Here is a 12,529-nt window from a genome sequence, read left to right on the forward strand (position 1 = left end):
AAAAAGGAGGTTTGTGGGAGGTAAATTTGTCTTGTAATTCCAGAAAGGAGAGTAGTTTTTTCTCCACCGGGTGTAAAATATGCCTAATATGAAACAGCCCCCTTTCCCTCCATGGAAGCCACATATTTCTAGGTAAACTATAGGGTATTGAAGGGGTGTGTATAATGTAAGTATAATGTAAGTATAGAGGCTTGGGAGGACAGACCATACTTAGTCTTATACACTTTCCATATATTCCCCCAAGGGTCAGTCCTTGGACCGGTCCTCTTTTCTCTGTACACCTCCTCTCTCGGTAGTCTCATATCCTCCTTTGGCTTACAGTACCATCTGTATGCTGATGACACCCCATATTCAGAATTTGCAATCCCTATTTAATGTACAGCGCTGCGTAATATGTTGGCGCTATATAAATCCTGTTTATTAATAATAATAATAATAATAATAATATTCCTCACAAACACCATTAGGGAAAGGAGGTATCTATCCGTTAATACCATGGAGGAGCTCCATATCATCACATTAGGGTGAAGTGGGACATTCCAAGCTTCCTCCAATTCTCTGCATACACTGGGAGAGGAGAACATAGTCCATGAAGGCAAGTAGCGATGGTGAGTTTCTACATAATATTTAACCAGGTCTGGGGCCCCAAGACCCCCCAATTCAATGGGTGTACAGACCACTGATCTAAATAATCTGTGTCGCCTGTGTGCCCAAATAAAATTCAGAAAACCAGCCTGCAACTTTTTCAAGGTCAAAATTGGGACCCGGACTGGGAGAGTTTCAAATAAATATATAAGCTTGGGCAAGAGCATCATTTTCACAGACGCAATGAGTCCTAAAAGCGACAGTGAGTGCCCTTTCCTGGTATTCAAATAATTGTAAATCTCCTGAAACAGTGGGGGGAAATTATTAGCGTACAGTTGGTTATAGGAAGCTGTAATCTTAGTTCCCAAGTAACTCAGAGAATGTTCCCGCCACATGAAAGAATAACTATCGTGTAATGCTGAGAGTTGCAAGGGTGGTATATGTAGAGGCTTGGCTTCTGTCTTTGAGGAATTGACCTTATAACCCGAAACATTGCTAAAAGTGTTTAGTTCGGTCCACAAATTTAGGGAGAGTAGTAAGGGGCTTTGTAAGTGTGAGAAGGACATCATTCGCATAAAGTGACATTTTATAGGGGGAATCCCTTCACTGGAACACCCTGAATATTGGGACTAGAGCGTACTCTTTCTGCCAGTGGTTCAATACTGAGGGCAAAGAGCAAGGGGGCATCCCTGTCGCGTCCCATTTTTGATGGAAAACATTGTAGAGGAGGCATAAGGCAATTTGACAGAGGCCGAGGGGCAACTGTAAAGAGAGCAAATTGCTCCCACAAAGGAGCCTGAAAACCCCATTTTAGTAAGTGTAGAAAACATGAAAGGCCAGCTGGGACAGTCAAATGCCTTCTTTGCGTCCAAACTCAAGACAAGTGAGGGAGCTTTGCGTTTGTTGAGGATATCAATAACATTAATTACTCTGCGCGTATGATCACTGGCATGACGGTATGGGATGAATCTCGTTTGGTCCCTGTGTACAAGGAACGGTAAAAATTTAGAGAGCCGGTTTGATAAAACCTTAGAGTAAATTACTGATCCAAGTTCAGTAACGCAATGGGTCTGTAGTTAGTACAATCCGTTGGAGCATGACATGGAAGGCGAAATGGGTTTACCATGGAGAAAATCATTAAATAAGTCCACTAGATGGGGAAGTAAATTCGGCAAGAAGGTTTTGTAATATAAATATGGCAAACCATCTGGGCCAGCAGCTTTATGTGAAGGGAGAGGAACTAGATTGTATATCTCTCTCTGTTGCCTTTGTGGTAATAAAGCTGTCTAGTCCGCTCCCTCATCCAGCTGACCTTCCTTAGCTCCAGGGTCCTCAATTTGGAGTGGAGGGAAGTCACCTCCCATAGGAGGCCCAGTGACGGTCTATCAGAGAGCTTCTCCTCCACAGTCCGTAGTGCCTGTACCATTAAGACACGCTGCAGGTTGGAGTCCCTTTTAACGCGGGAGCTCAAGGCCACACATTTGCCCCTAACGACCGCCTTGTGGGCCTCCTAGAGAGTGGAAGTGTGCACCACTGTACCCTTGTTCTCGGTAAAATAGTTTTGTATTCCAGCAGTAAGGGACAGTTTGGTGTCCATGTTTTTAAGAAGAAAATCATTCCTCCGACAGTGACATACTCTAGTCTTAGAGGGGGCAAACAAAACCTTCAACATGATCGGGGCATGGTCTGACCACAAAATAGGGTGAATATCAGCAGAAACACTGTTCCTCAGAAGTGGTAAATTGATGAATAGGTAGTCAATGCGAGTATGGGTTTAATGAGAAGGGGAGTAAAAAGTAAATTGCTTATTTGTAGGGTGCTGAATTCGCCAGCTGTCAAAGAATGTTTTATAAATTTTATTTAAGAAAAAATCTTTTGCCTCTTTTTCTATTTGTAGCCTTCAGAGTTAAATTTCAGTGGTAACCTTTTTGCACAGGCTATCAATAATAATAACAATTTTCTTCTATGAAAATCCAACCATTCAAGTCCATGGCTTGGACTAGAAGGAAAAGAACAGCTGAGGGGGAGTGCTGGAAATGCCAGACGCAGCCAATGTGGGTCTGGAAATCCCTCTTCATTGAAATAGCGCCACTACTAAAATTCCTGGCATTATATGCGTCTATAAAACAGTCCAATGTGGGGCCACGCATAGGCAGTGAGCCCGCTATGGACGCAAGTGATGCCGGAAATTGTAGTAGCAGTGCTATTTCAATGCAGCGGCGGGCCAGCTGCAGTTGATATTTAGGATTCTGTTGGGGGCCAGATTTGGTCCCCCAGGGCCAGAGTTTGACACCCCTGCTCTACAACAACAATCATCACTACTCTATCACACAACAATGTACATTATTTGATAATATTTTTTGTATGTATTACAATAATACTGATTTTAATAATTCTTTTTGATACTCAACACCATGACAGGTCATCCAATACCCCTGTGGAAGCCTTAGGGCGAAAGACGTTGGATAAAAAAATCGTCAAAACCATCAATTTCTGTTCTCACTATAAAAGTTAAAGAAGAGAACCATCCCTAAATGATATAAAACCAATTAGATTTATATTTGTCTAGACTTAGCCCTCTATTCCCATCATGAGAAATAGGATAGGGCATACTGTTATGATATCTAAACTCGCACACTATGTATACTAAAGCTATTACTGTTTTGTAAAATTCACAATATATGTTTAAAAAAAAAAACACTTGCTCCCTTTTTTTTCGTTTAATGAAATTTATGCATTTTTTTTGAGGGGTGGCCACAGAATACTACACTAGATAAGGGAGTACCTTCTCTTTTTTCTATTGCAACCCCAATACTTTATTGATAAGGCTTATTTTCTCTTTCTGGATTCATAAAAAGCCTCTATTATTCCCCTCTCCCTTCCCTTCAACCTACTATTATTGTATTGTAGCTAAAAACAACCTAGACTTCATGAATATAAAATGGAAATTCTTGGAACTGAATGGGATGGCTTCATGTCCGGTATAAAATTCAATTGCCATGCACACAAACATACTGGGCCTGATTTAATAAAGCTCTCTAAGTTTGGAAAAGATACAATTTCAATGGTGAACTTGGGTGATCCAGCAAACCTGGAATGAATTTCTTATTTGCTATTTGTTAGCAAATGTTTTCAACCCTGGATCAGATCCATTACAGGTTTGCTGGGTCACCCAGCTTCACTGGTAAAAGTGTATCCACGCCAGCCTTGGACAGGTTTAATAAATCAGGCCCACTGTACCTAGAATTCATACACTAATCTTCAAGTTTAGACATCTTCTAGAAAAGAAATTGCTACTTTACTGGCGGCATGTCAAATACTTTACAAAATACATAAAAGAAAAACGTAACTCTTATGAATGAATTATCCAAATTTTCCAAACTTAAAAAACCTTGAACGCATTAAATCGGAATGGGAAGATGCTTTAAATAGATGTTCTGAAGAACTCACGAAAAATTCTATCCATGAATTATGAACAAGTTGTTACTGCCATTGACCTTTGACTTCAAACACTTCAAACTCATAATGTTTATTTATTAATAAATTATTAAACCTTTTAAACACATCTTCCTTTCCAGAAAAATTCTAGGATTTGAAAGCCCACTTGGAAAAATTCAACACAAATATTTACAATAAGAAGAACAAAAAAATGGACAAAAAAACACTTTTTTTTTATAAATCAGGATCTAACTCAGGACCCTAAATGCATATCTAACCTCATCCCCAACGTTTACACCACCTCAATCACTACCCCTTCCCACTCAGACACTACCTAGTTCCTCCCTCCCCCACATCACTTAAACGACACCTCCGTTCTCTTTTTCTACTAACGCTACAACAATATCGATTGCTCAACTAATATCTGTTTCAACCATACCCACTAAAACAACACAATCTCTTACAACACAAGCAGCGATGGAGCAATCCATAGACATCTTACAACCTTCTGACCAACAACCAAACCTCACTCTACCACCTACCACCAAACCCTTCCTTTTCAGTTTGGGAGCCATACCAAAAATATATAAATTTTTTTTAGGTCCACTTCACTAACAACTAGCTTCCCCTGTGGAAAGAAGGAACTTCCTGGACCAATACTTTGCCAAATTCGACAATGATCTAGGAATCTAGAAGTCATTAATCTATCACAATATATATATAATTGTATACTATATTAATATATTAATCTATACAATCTATCAATAATTGAAAAGTCCTGAGTATGGGACTCTTCGTTTGTCCCTTGAGCAATCCTAACAAAATTGAATTAAAGATAACATTTTATTTGGAAGAAAATTAGGCATACGTACACACGTGCAATAATTGTCGTTGGAAAGGATCTTTCAGAATCCTGCAACATAATAGGCCTGACTTATTAAAGATCTCAAGAAGATATCAAGGAGAAGATAGACTTTCATAAGTGAACCTAGGTTACCCAGCAACCAGAAAAAGATTTCATAAAAGTAATTTGCTATTTGTTAGGTTCCCCAGGTTTGCTGGATCACCCAGGTTCACTGGTGAAAGTGTACCTTCTCCAGTCTTGCAGAGTATTAATAAATCAGACCCAATGACTTTAATTTAAAGTTCACTATGGAATTCAAGTAAACATGCCTACCCTTTCTTGATATTTATTTAAAAATTGACAACCAACAATTACCACCACACTGTACAGAAAAAGTACAGCCAGGGCCTTTACCAAGTTGGACTTGCGTGGTGCCTACAACCTGATCCGCATTTGTGAAGGGGATGAATTGAAGACTGCTTTCAACACCCGGGATGGCCATTATGAATACTTGGTAATGCCATTTGGGCTCTGTAATGTAATGAAATCTTCCTGGACCTCCTTTATGTCTGAGTGTTTGTCTACCTGGTCGACTTCCTGGTCTACTCAAAGGATCTACCTACCCACCGCGACCATGTCAAGTTGGTCCTGCAACGTCTTCAGAAAAACAGACTGTATGCCAAGCTGGGGAAATGCCAATTTGAACTTTCTGAGGTTCCATTTTTGGGGCACATTGTGTCTACGGAGGGTTTGCGCATGGATCCTACCAAACTTTCGTCTGTGCTAAACTGGCCACAACTACTTGGGCTAAAACCTGTCCAGAGGCTTCTTGGCTTTGCTAATTATTACCGGCAATTTATTAAAGACTATTTCACACTGATTGCCCATGCTACAGCTATGACCATAAAGGGTTTTATTTGTAAAGTCTGGTCACCTTAGAGGAATGTCGCCACTTACTAGAGAAAGCCCGACGTCCTGTAACCATCTACACTGACCACAAGAACCTGCAGTACCTACAATCAGCACAACGCTTGAATCCTCGTCAAGCCCGGTGGGCACTCTTCTTCTCCAGGTTTGACTTTATACTTTATTAAGGCTGATGCTCTTTCTCGCTCTTTTGAAACAGAGGACCCAGAAACAGTACCCACTTTTGTTATTGACCATGCTCGAATTATGCCCATGGCTCCAGTCCAGCTGGACCAGATTCATCATGGGAAATCATTTGTTAAAAAGAGCTAGTGCCCTTTGGTCCTTTAATAGGGACATGCTTCTACGTTTGCTGGTCACTATAGACAACACAAAACCTTCCACCTAATCAATACTGGTGGCCAAATTTAAAGCAGGATGTCTGTGATTTTGTGATTTTTAGTGGGCTCGGCACAAGGTGCTTTGCAGATCCCGCTCTGGTTCTTTGCAGCCACTTCCGACCCCTGAACTACCACTCCATGGATTTTATAACCAATCGTCCGTCCTCTATTAGGTTCACCACAATATGGCTTGTGGTAGTTTTTCTAAAATGGCCTATTTTATTCCCCTTTCCTAGTCTTCCTTCTGCTTCTACTTTGGCTAAAGTCTTTCTCAAGGAAGTCATCCACCTGCATGGATTACCATTACACATAGTGTTTGACCGTACAGTTCACTTCTGGCAAGCCCTCTGTCGCCTGTTGGACATCAAGCTGGACTTCTCTTTTGCCTACCACCCCCTGTCTAACGGGCAAACAGAGCGGACAAACCAATCCCTGGAACTCTCATCTCCAGGACCCCCTCTGCTGGTAGGATAGGATGCAAACGCATCACATGGCTTCCATCCATCACTAGACCTTGATTCTCTTGTTTCTGATTGTTTGTGTATGGACTTCGGCTTGACCTTGACTATTCCTGATAGCTGCCTGCCCTGAACTCTGGCTTGTCTGGCTACTCTTTGTCCCTCATTCTGGTACCACGCCTTGTTCCTGCCTGTCAGCAGTCACCTGCCTCTGTGTGCACAGGGACGCATGAGTATCATACTGACAAATGGTACAACACATTGACCTAAACATTCCATAAACTGTTTCACGCATAGAATATTTTTCCTTATCATATGCGAATGTAGGAAAGACAAAAACGCACCTTTAAACAGAGATCTACGAACCTATCCATAACACAAGTTAAAATTATTAATCCTATTAAATACCATGTCACTACAAGACATAATTACAACCCGGATGTCATAAAATTCTTTGCTCTGGAACATACCCCCCCCCCCCCCCCAATCCCAGGGATACTGACCTGAAACTTTTACAAGCTGAATCAAAATGGAAATGCTCATGCATAAGCAAAAGGAGCAGCCAAGAGCCTCTGGGGATGCGTGTCATTGGTATCCCGGAAGGCTCTGCATTCCCAATAATTTTAGGTAGTTAGGAATTTAGGAGGGTGGTGCTGCACCCTTTTTTTTTTTTTTTTAAAAACAGTGTTGCACTTAAAAAAAACACAAATTTTTTACTTTAAATAAAAGAGTCGTCTACCCTTTTATGTAAAGTAAAAATTCTGAGTTCAGGTAAGCTTCAACCCCCTTAGCGATGTTCCAGAGTGTGGTAAAAAATACATGCAAAAAGCGGTAACCCCGAGCCACTCTCGAGGTAGTTAAAAAAATTAAAAAACACGGGGGGGGCGTGGCCGACTGATGGCGGAGGAAGACGTGAGCTAGATCTGCTCCGCGATCTGAAGGGGGAATCCAGACACTGTTCAGCGCTGCAGCGCCTTTTTTTAAGCCAGGATGGGTCCCAAGCCAAAGGGGAGCCAGAAGGGACGGTCCGGTGGGGAAATCCTGGCTTCCAGAGCTATACCGGGGTTGTTCGAGGCCAGCACCAAGGCCGCGATTGACCAGGCCGCAAAGCCGCGGCCTCAATTTGCTGCGGGATCCGGATCGCGAGGGGACGCGGACCGGAGCCCTCCCGCGGTTACAGTACAAACCCCAGATCCAGGCCTTATGGACCAGGCTACATCAGCAGAGCCTTCTTCAGAGCAGGTACTTGTTTCCCCTGCCTCTATTCAGTTAAGCCCCAGTGCCTTATCTTACTCAGATGAATATTCCAGGCCTCTATTCACCCAGGAGAGGGATGATGATACTTGGGATTGGAAGGCCCACCTCAGAGCATTACCTACTGGTTCTGATTTAGATCATAGCATTGGGAGGTTTGAAGCGAGTTGTAAAACAGAGTTCCATCATATTCAACAATCCCTACAACAGGTGTCTAATGCTACCACTGTACTCCAGAATACTTGTTCAGAACTTTCTTCTCGAATGTCTTCGCATGATGCTATCCTAGAGCGCCAAGTAGCGCAAATTAATACGCTCTATTTGATGCAGGATGATGTTGAAAATCGTAACAGGCGCAATAATATTCGCATCCGTGGGATACCAGAGACAGTACCTAATTCTGAGTTAGATAATGCTGCACACACCATTTTCGCCAATCTTCTGGCGATCCCCCCAGATGTGGACATTGAAATAGATAGAGTGCATAGAACCCTGGGCCCTCGGGGGAGAGACCCTCAGCGGCCTAGGGATGTGATTTGCCGTGTTCACTTTTACAGAACTAAAGAAGATATTATAAAAAAGGCAAGAGTTACTGAAGCCCTTGAATATGCTGGAGCCCGCATACAGCTGCTGCCGGATTTGTCCAAACATACCTTAGACATGCGGAGAGCGGTGAGGCCCGTACTGGATATACTCCGTGAACGGAACATCCCCTATCGTTGGGGATACCCTTTTCACCTAATTGCTAGAGCTGGCAGTAAAAATTATTTTTTCAGAGGTCCTGCGGACTTACCTCAATTCCTGAGGAATCTCCGGGTTCCTGACATACAACTAGCTGAGTGGCCTACGGTACCTTTATCCTTGCCTCTTCGAGGCCCCACTTGTTTGGATCAACGTCACGCCTCATCTTCTACTCCTCCTGATCGTCCACGAAGTCCTGGACATGGGACTGTCTCTTCTCCGTCAGCATCGACTACCCATTCTTAATGATTCTTCAGGATACGATGGCTGTGTGGATGCCTACCCCGCAACCCGATGTAATTTGACTCGGCGGCCCGTTGAACAGTTTCCTTGTACAAGGTTATCTATATTACCTGGACATGTCATTGTTGTGTTGCCTACTATCCGAATGTCCACCTTACCAAGGCCTACTGCCCGGTCTCTTCCTGGGTAATGTATGGAATTGCCCTATTATGTAGGGTTTTGTTATGACACATGTTATGTAACTTGGCAGATATACATATATTTAGAGTGTTTTGCACATAGGATGCCTCTTGGAAGCGGATTATTAGTCGCAGGGTCCTGCCGATGTCATCTGTTTTGGTTCACATAAGGTTATGAATGGGTCCCATGGGGGTATCCGCAGGCATCATTCATAGAAAGATGTTTTTATTTTTTGATCCTTTTACTGTATTATTCTGACTGGTGTATTGCTTTTAGTTGTTATAAATATACCTAGGTCCCTGAAGACCTGCTATATTCCTGGCCTCCCCCCCTATAGATCTATTCCAGGGTCCCAGTTGGCTTATTATAATACTGGCTCTTCCCCCGAATGGATCTGTTTATAAAGGTAGTGATTTTTTCTTCCCCCATTGCTCGGCTATATTACCCCGCATAGGAGTACCGCCGGTATAGGCGGCGAATAAGGAAGTTCCTTATATTTTTTTAGTTTCCCACAGACGACTGGGAACCAGCCCCCCCAGCCGTCAGCTGACCCGACCCCTAATTTTCCCCATCCCTTCCCGACTGGCCTTATTAGTGAATTTCTGGGTTCCTTCATCTCATAGGAGTTATCTGATATATTCCTCACTCTACAAAACTAAATATGCAACCTAATCAGCCGAATAACTCTCGAGGTTTGAAAATACGCTCTCTTAATGCCAAAGGGCTTAGTAGCCCTAATAAGAGATCACAACTCTTATATGGTCAACACAAAGCTAGAGTACATATTTTAATGCTTCAGGAAACATATTTTTGTTCTCAAAAGATCCCTTCAGTACATAACCGTTATTATACCAATTGGATTCATAGCTCCAATCCTGACGGCAAAACTAAGGGGGTTTCTATAGCCTTCCACAAGACTATCCCAATTCAGGTACTGGACACCTGCGTGGATCCGCATGGGAGGTATGTTATTGCTAAGATCTCCTTATGGGAGAAGAAGTACACAGTGGCTTCATTTTATTCTCCAAATCAACAACCAACTGCAGCGGCTGTCCAGTTCCTGAATAAAATTATTGCTTTTGCGGAGGGAACTATGATAATCGGAGGAGCTTTTAATTTTCCCCTTGATCCTAGAGTGGACACGTCCACAGGTCATTCCTCTGTCTCTTACTCTAAATTGAATGCATTTAAAGCTAAATTGAATGATCTTCAAATGATTGACGCGTGGCGGGCCCTGCACCCTGGCGACAAAGATTATACGTTTTATTCCAACCCCCATTGCTCGTATTCCCAAATTGATTATATTTTTATCAGCCATAGACTTTTCGACTGGCATCCTGTGGCAAGCATTGTTCATGGTCTGACCATGCTTCGGTATCTTTAACCATTCAAATCCCTTTGATAGGTTCACAGGAGTGGACATGGAAATGTAATGATTCATTGTTTAGGGATTCTGTATGTGAGCGAGCTGTTACAGATACTATAAAAAATTTTCTAAAGGATCACGAGGCTGACAAGACTCCACTGCCCTTTCAATGGGAAGCTTTTAAAGCAGTTCTTCGTGGGGTCTTGATCCAACAGGGGTCTAGACTTAAGAAAATTAGGAAATTGCTCGCTCGCAGGAAATTGCTCGCACGCTTGATAATATAAGGCAATTGGAAAGATTGCATAAAAGTAATATGTCCTCGGATGTATTTACTGACCTCACATCTGCAAGAAGGCGTCTATTGGAACTGTACGATTTTGCGCATCAAAAATATAGAGATAAATATCGTAAATCCTTTTACCAATACGGTGAAAAATGTGGCCGGTTATTGGCTAGGGGGCTCCACCCGAGGCCGGCTGCAATATATGTCCCTCATATTAGAAACAATAAGGGTAATATCACGGCCTTCCACCAGGAGATCTTATTAGAGTTTCGACAATACTATGCTGGTTTGTATAATATTCAAGCTGTACCCCACACCCCTTCTTCTCTCATTGATTATATAGAATCCACTGCATTGCCGGAATTAGATCCGGAAGTATTTGCAAGTTTGGAATCTGCCTTTACAGTGGAGGAGGTATCTGCAGTAATTAAAAACACTCCGGCCGGTAAGAGCCCTGGCCCAGATGGGTATACACCCAAATTCTACAAGTTATTTGTAGAACTTTTAGCCCCGTTTATGACAAGGGTGTTTTCATCTATCTCTGGGGATTCCTTTTTTCCTTCTCAAAGCCTGGAGGCACATATTACTGTCATACCTAAACCCGGTAAAGACCATTCGATTTGTTCAAATTACAGACCAATCTCCTTAATTAACGTGGACGCAAAACTTTTTTCTAAATTGATAGCTAATCGATTATCCCGACACTTACCGACCCTGATCCATACAGATCAAGTAGGCTTCATTAATGGTAGAAAAGCCAGAGATAATACACTGAAGACTATATTGATTACTCACGCTGCTAAAATGGCCAAAACCCCTATGTGTCTGCTCTCAGTAGACGCTGAAAAAGCGTTTGATAGGGTGAACTGGGCTTTTATGTACCAATCATTACGTCAGATTGGTTTGGGCCCACTGATGATAGCTAGGATAGCCGCTTTATACTCATCCCCTACGGCTCGTGTGCAGGTCAATGGAGGCCTGTCTACTCCATTCTCTATTGTTAATGGTACTAGACAAGGCTGTCCATTATCTCCGTTATTATATGCTATAGTGATGGAACATCTTGCGGTGGCGCTGAGGACGAACCCACATGTGCAAGGGATCCAGATTGGGAAACTTCACTATAAATTGTCATTATTCGCAGATGACCTGTTACTGTATGTGTCATCCCCGCAGAATACCATCCCTGCTATTTTGGAGGAATTTGAAAAATTTGGGGCTCTTAGTAATTTTAAAGTGAATTTCGATAAATCCGAAATACTCAATATCTCCCTTCACTCTGCCCAGGTACAGTACCTCAGAGATCATACCTCTTTTAGGCATTGCAACGAGAAACTTAAGTATTTAGGAATCTTCATACCAGATGACCCGACTAAATTATTTAGGTATAATTATGATCCACTGCTAAGTAAATTGAAGATGGAATTAGGTAAATATGATCTACTCCCCCTTTCATGGTTTGCCAGAATCAACACCCTCAAAATGGATATTTTGCCCAAAATGCTATATATCTTCCAAACGGTCCGATATATTTGCCCCTGGCCTTTATTAGTAAATTACAGATGCTCTGTAGGAGGTTCTTGTGGAAAACGAGGCGTCCAAGAATAGCATTTCGATATATTACCAGACCTAAAAATTGTGGGGGTGCTGGGGTTCCTGATATTAGATCTTACTACAGGGCGGCCTTACTAACTCGTGTAGTTGATTGGTTCCACAATAGAGAAAGGAAAAGCTGGGTAGTCCTGGAAAATGCTCTATCCCCAATTGACCTCTGTTCTATACCTTGGGTAAACAGATCCAAACTGCAATTTCTCCATCCGTTACCCGGTA

Source organism: Pyxicephalus adspersus, chromosome 1, assembly GCF_032062135.1.
Source record: "Pyxicephalus adspersus chromosome 1, UCB_Pads_2.0, whole genome shotgun sequence".
Classification (NCBI taxonomy): Eukaryota; Metazoa; Chordata; class Amphibia; order Anura; family Pyxicephalidae; genus Pyxicephalus; species Pyxicephalus adspersus.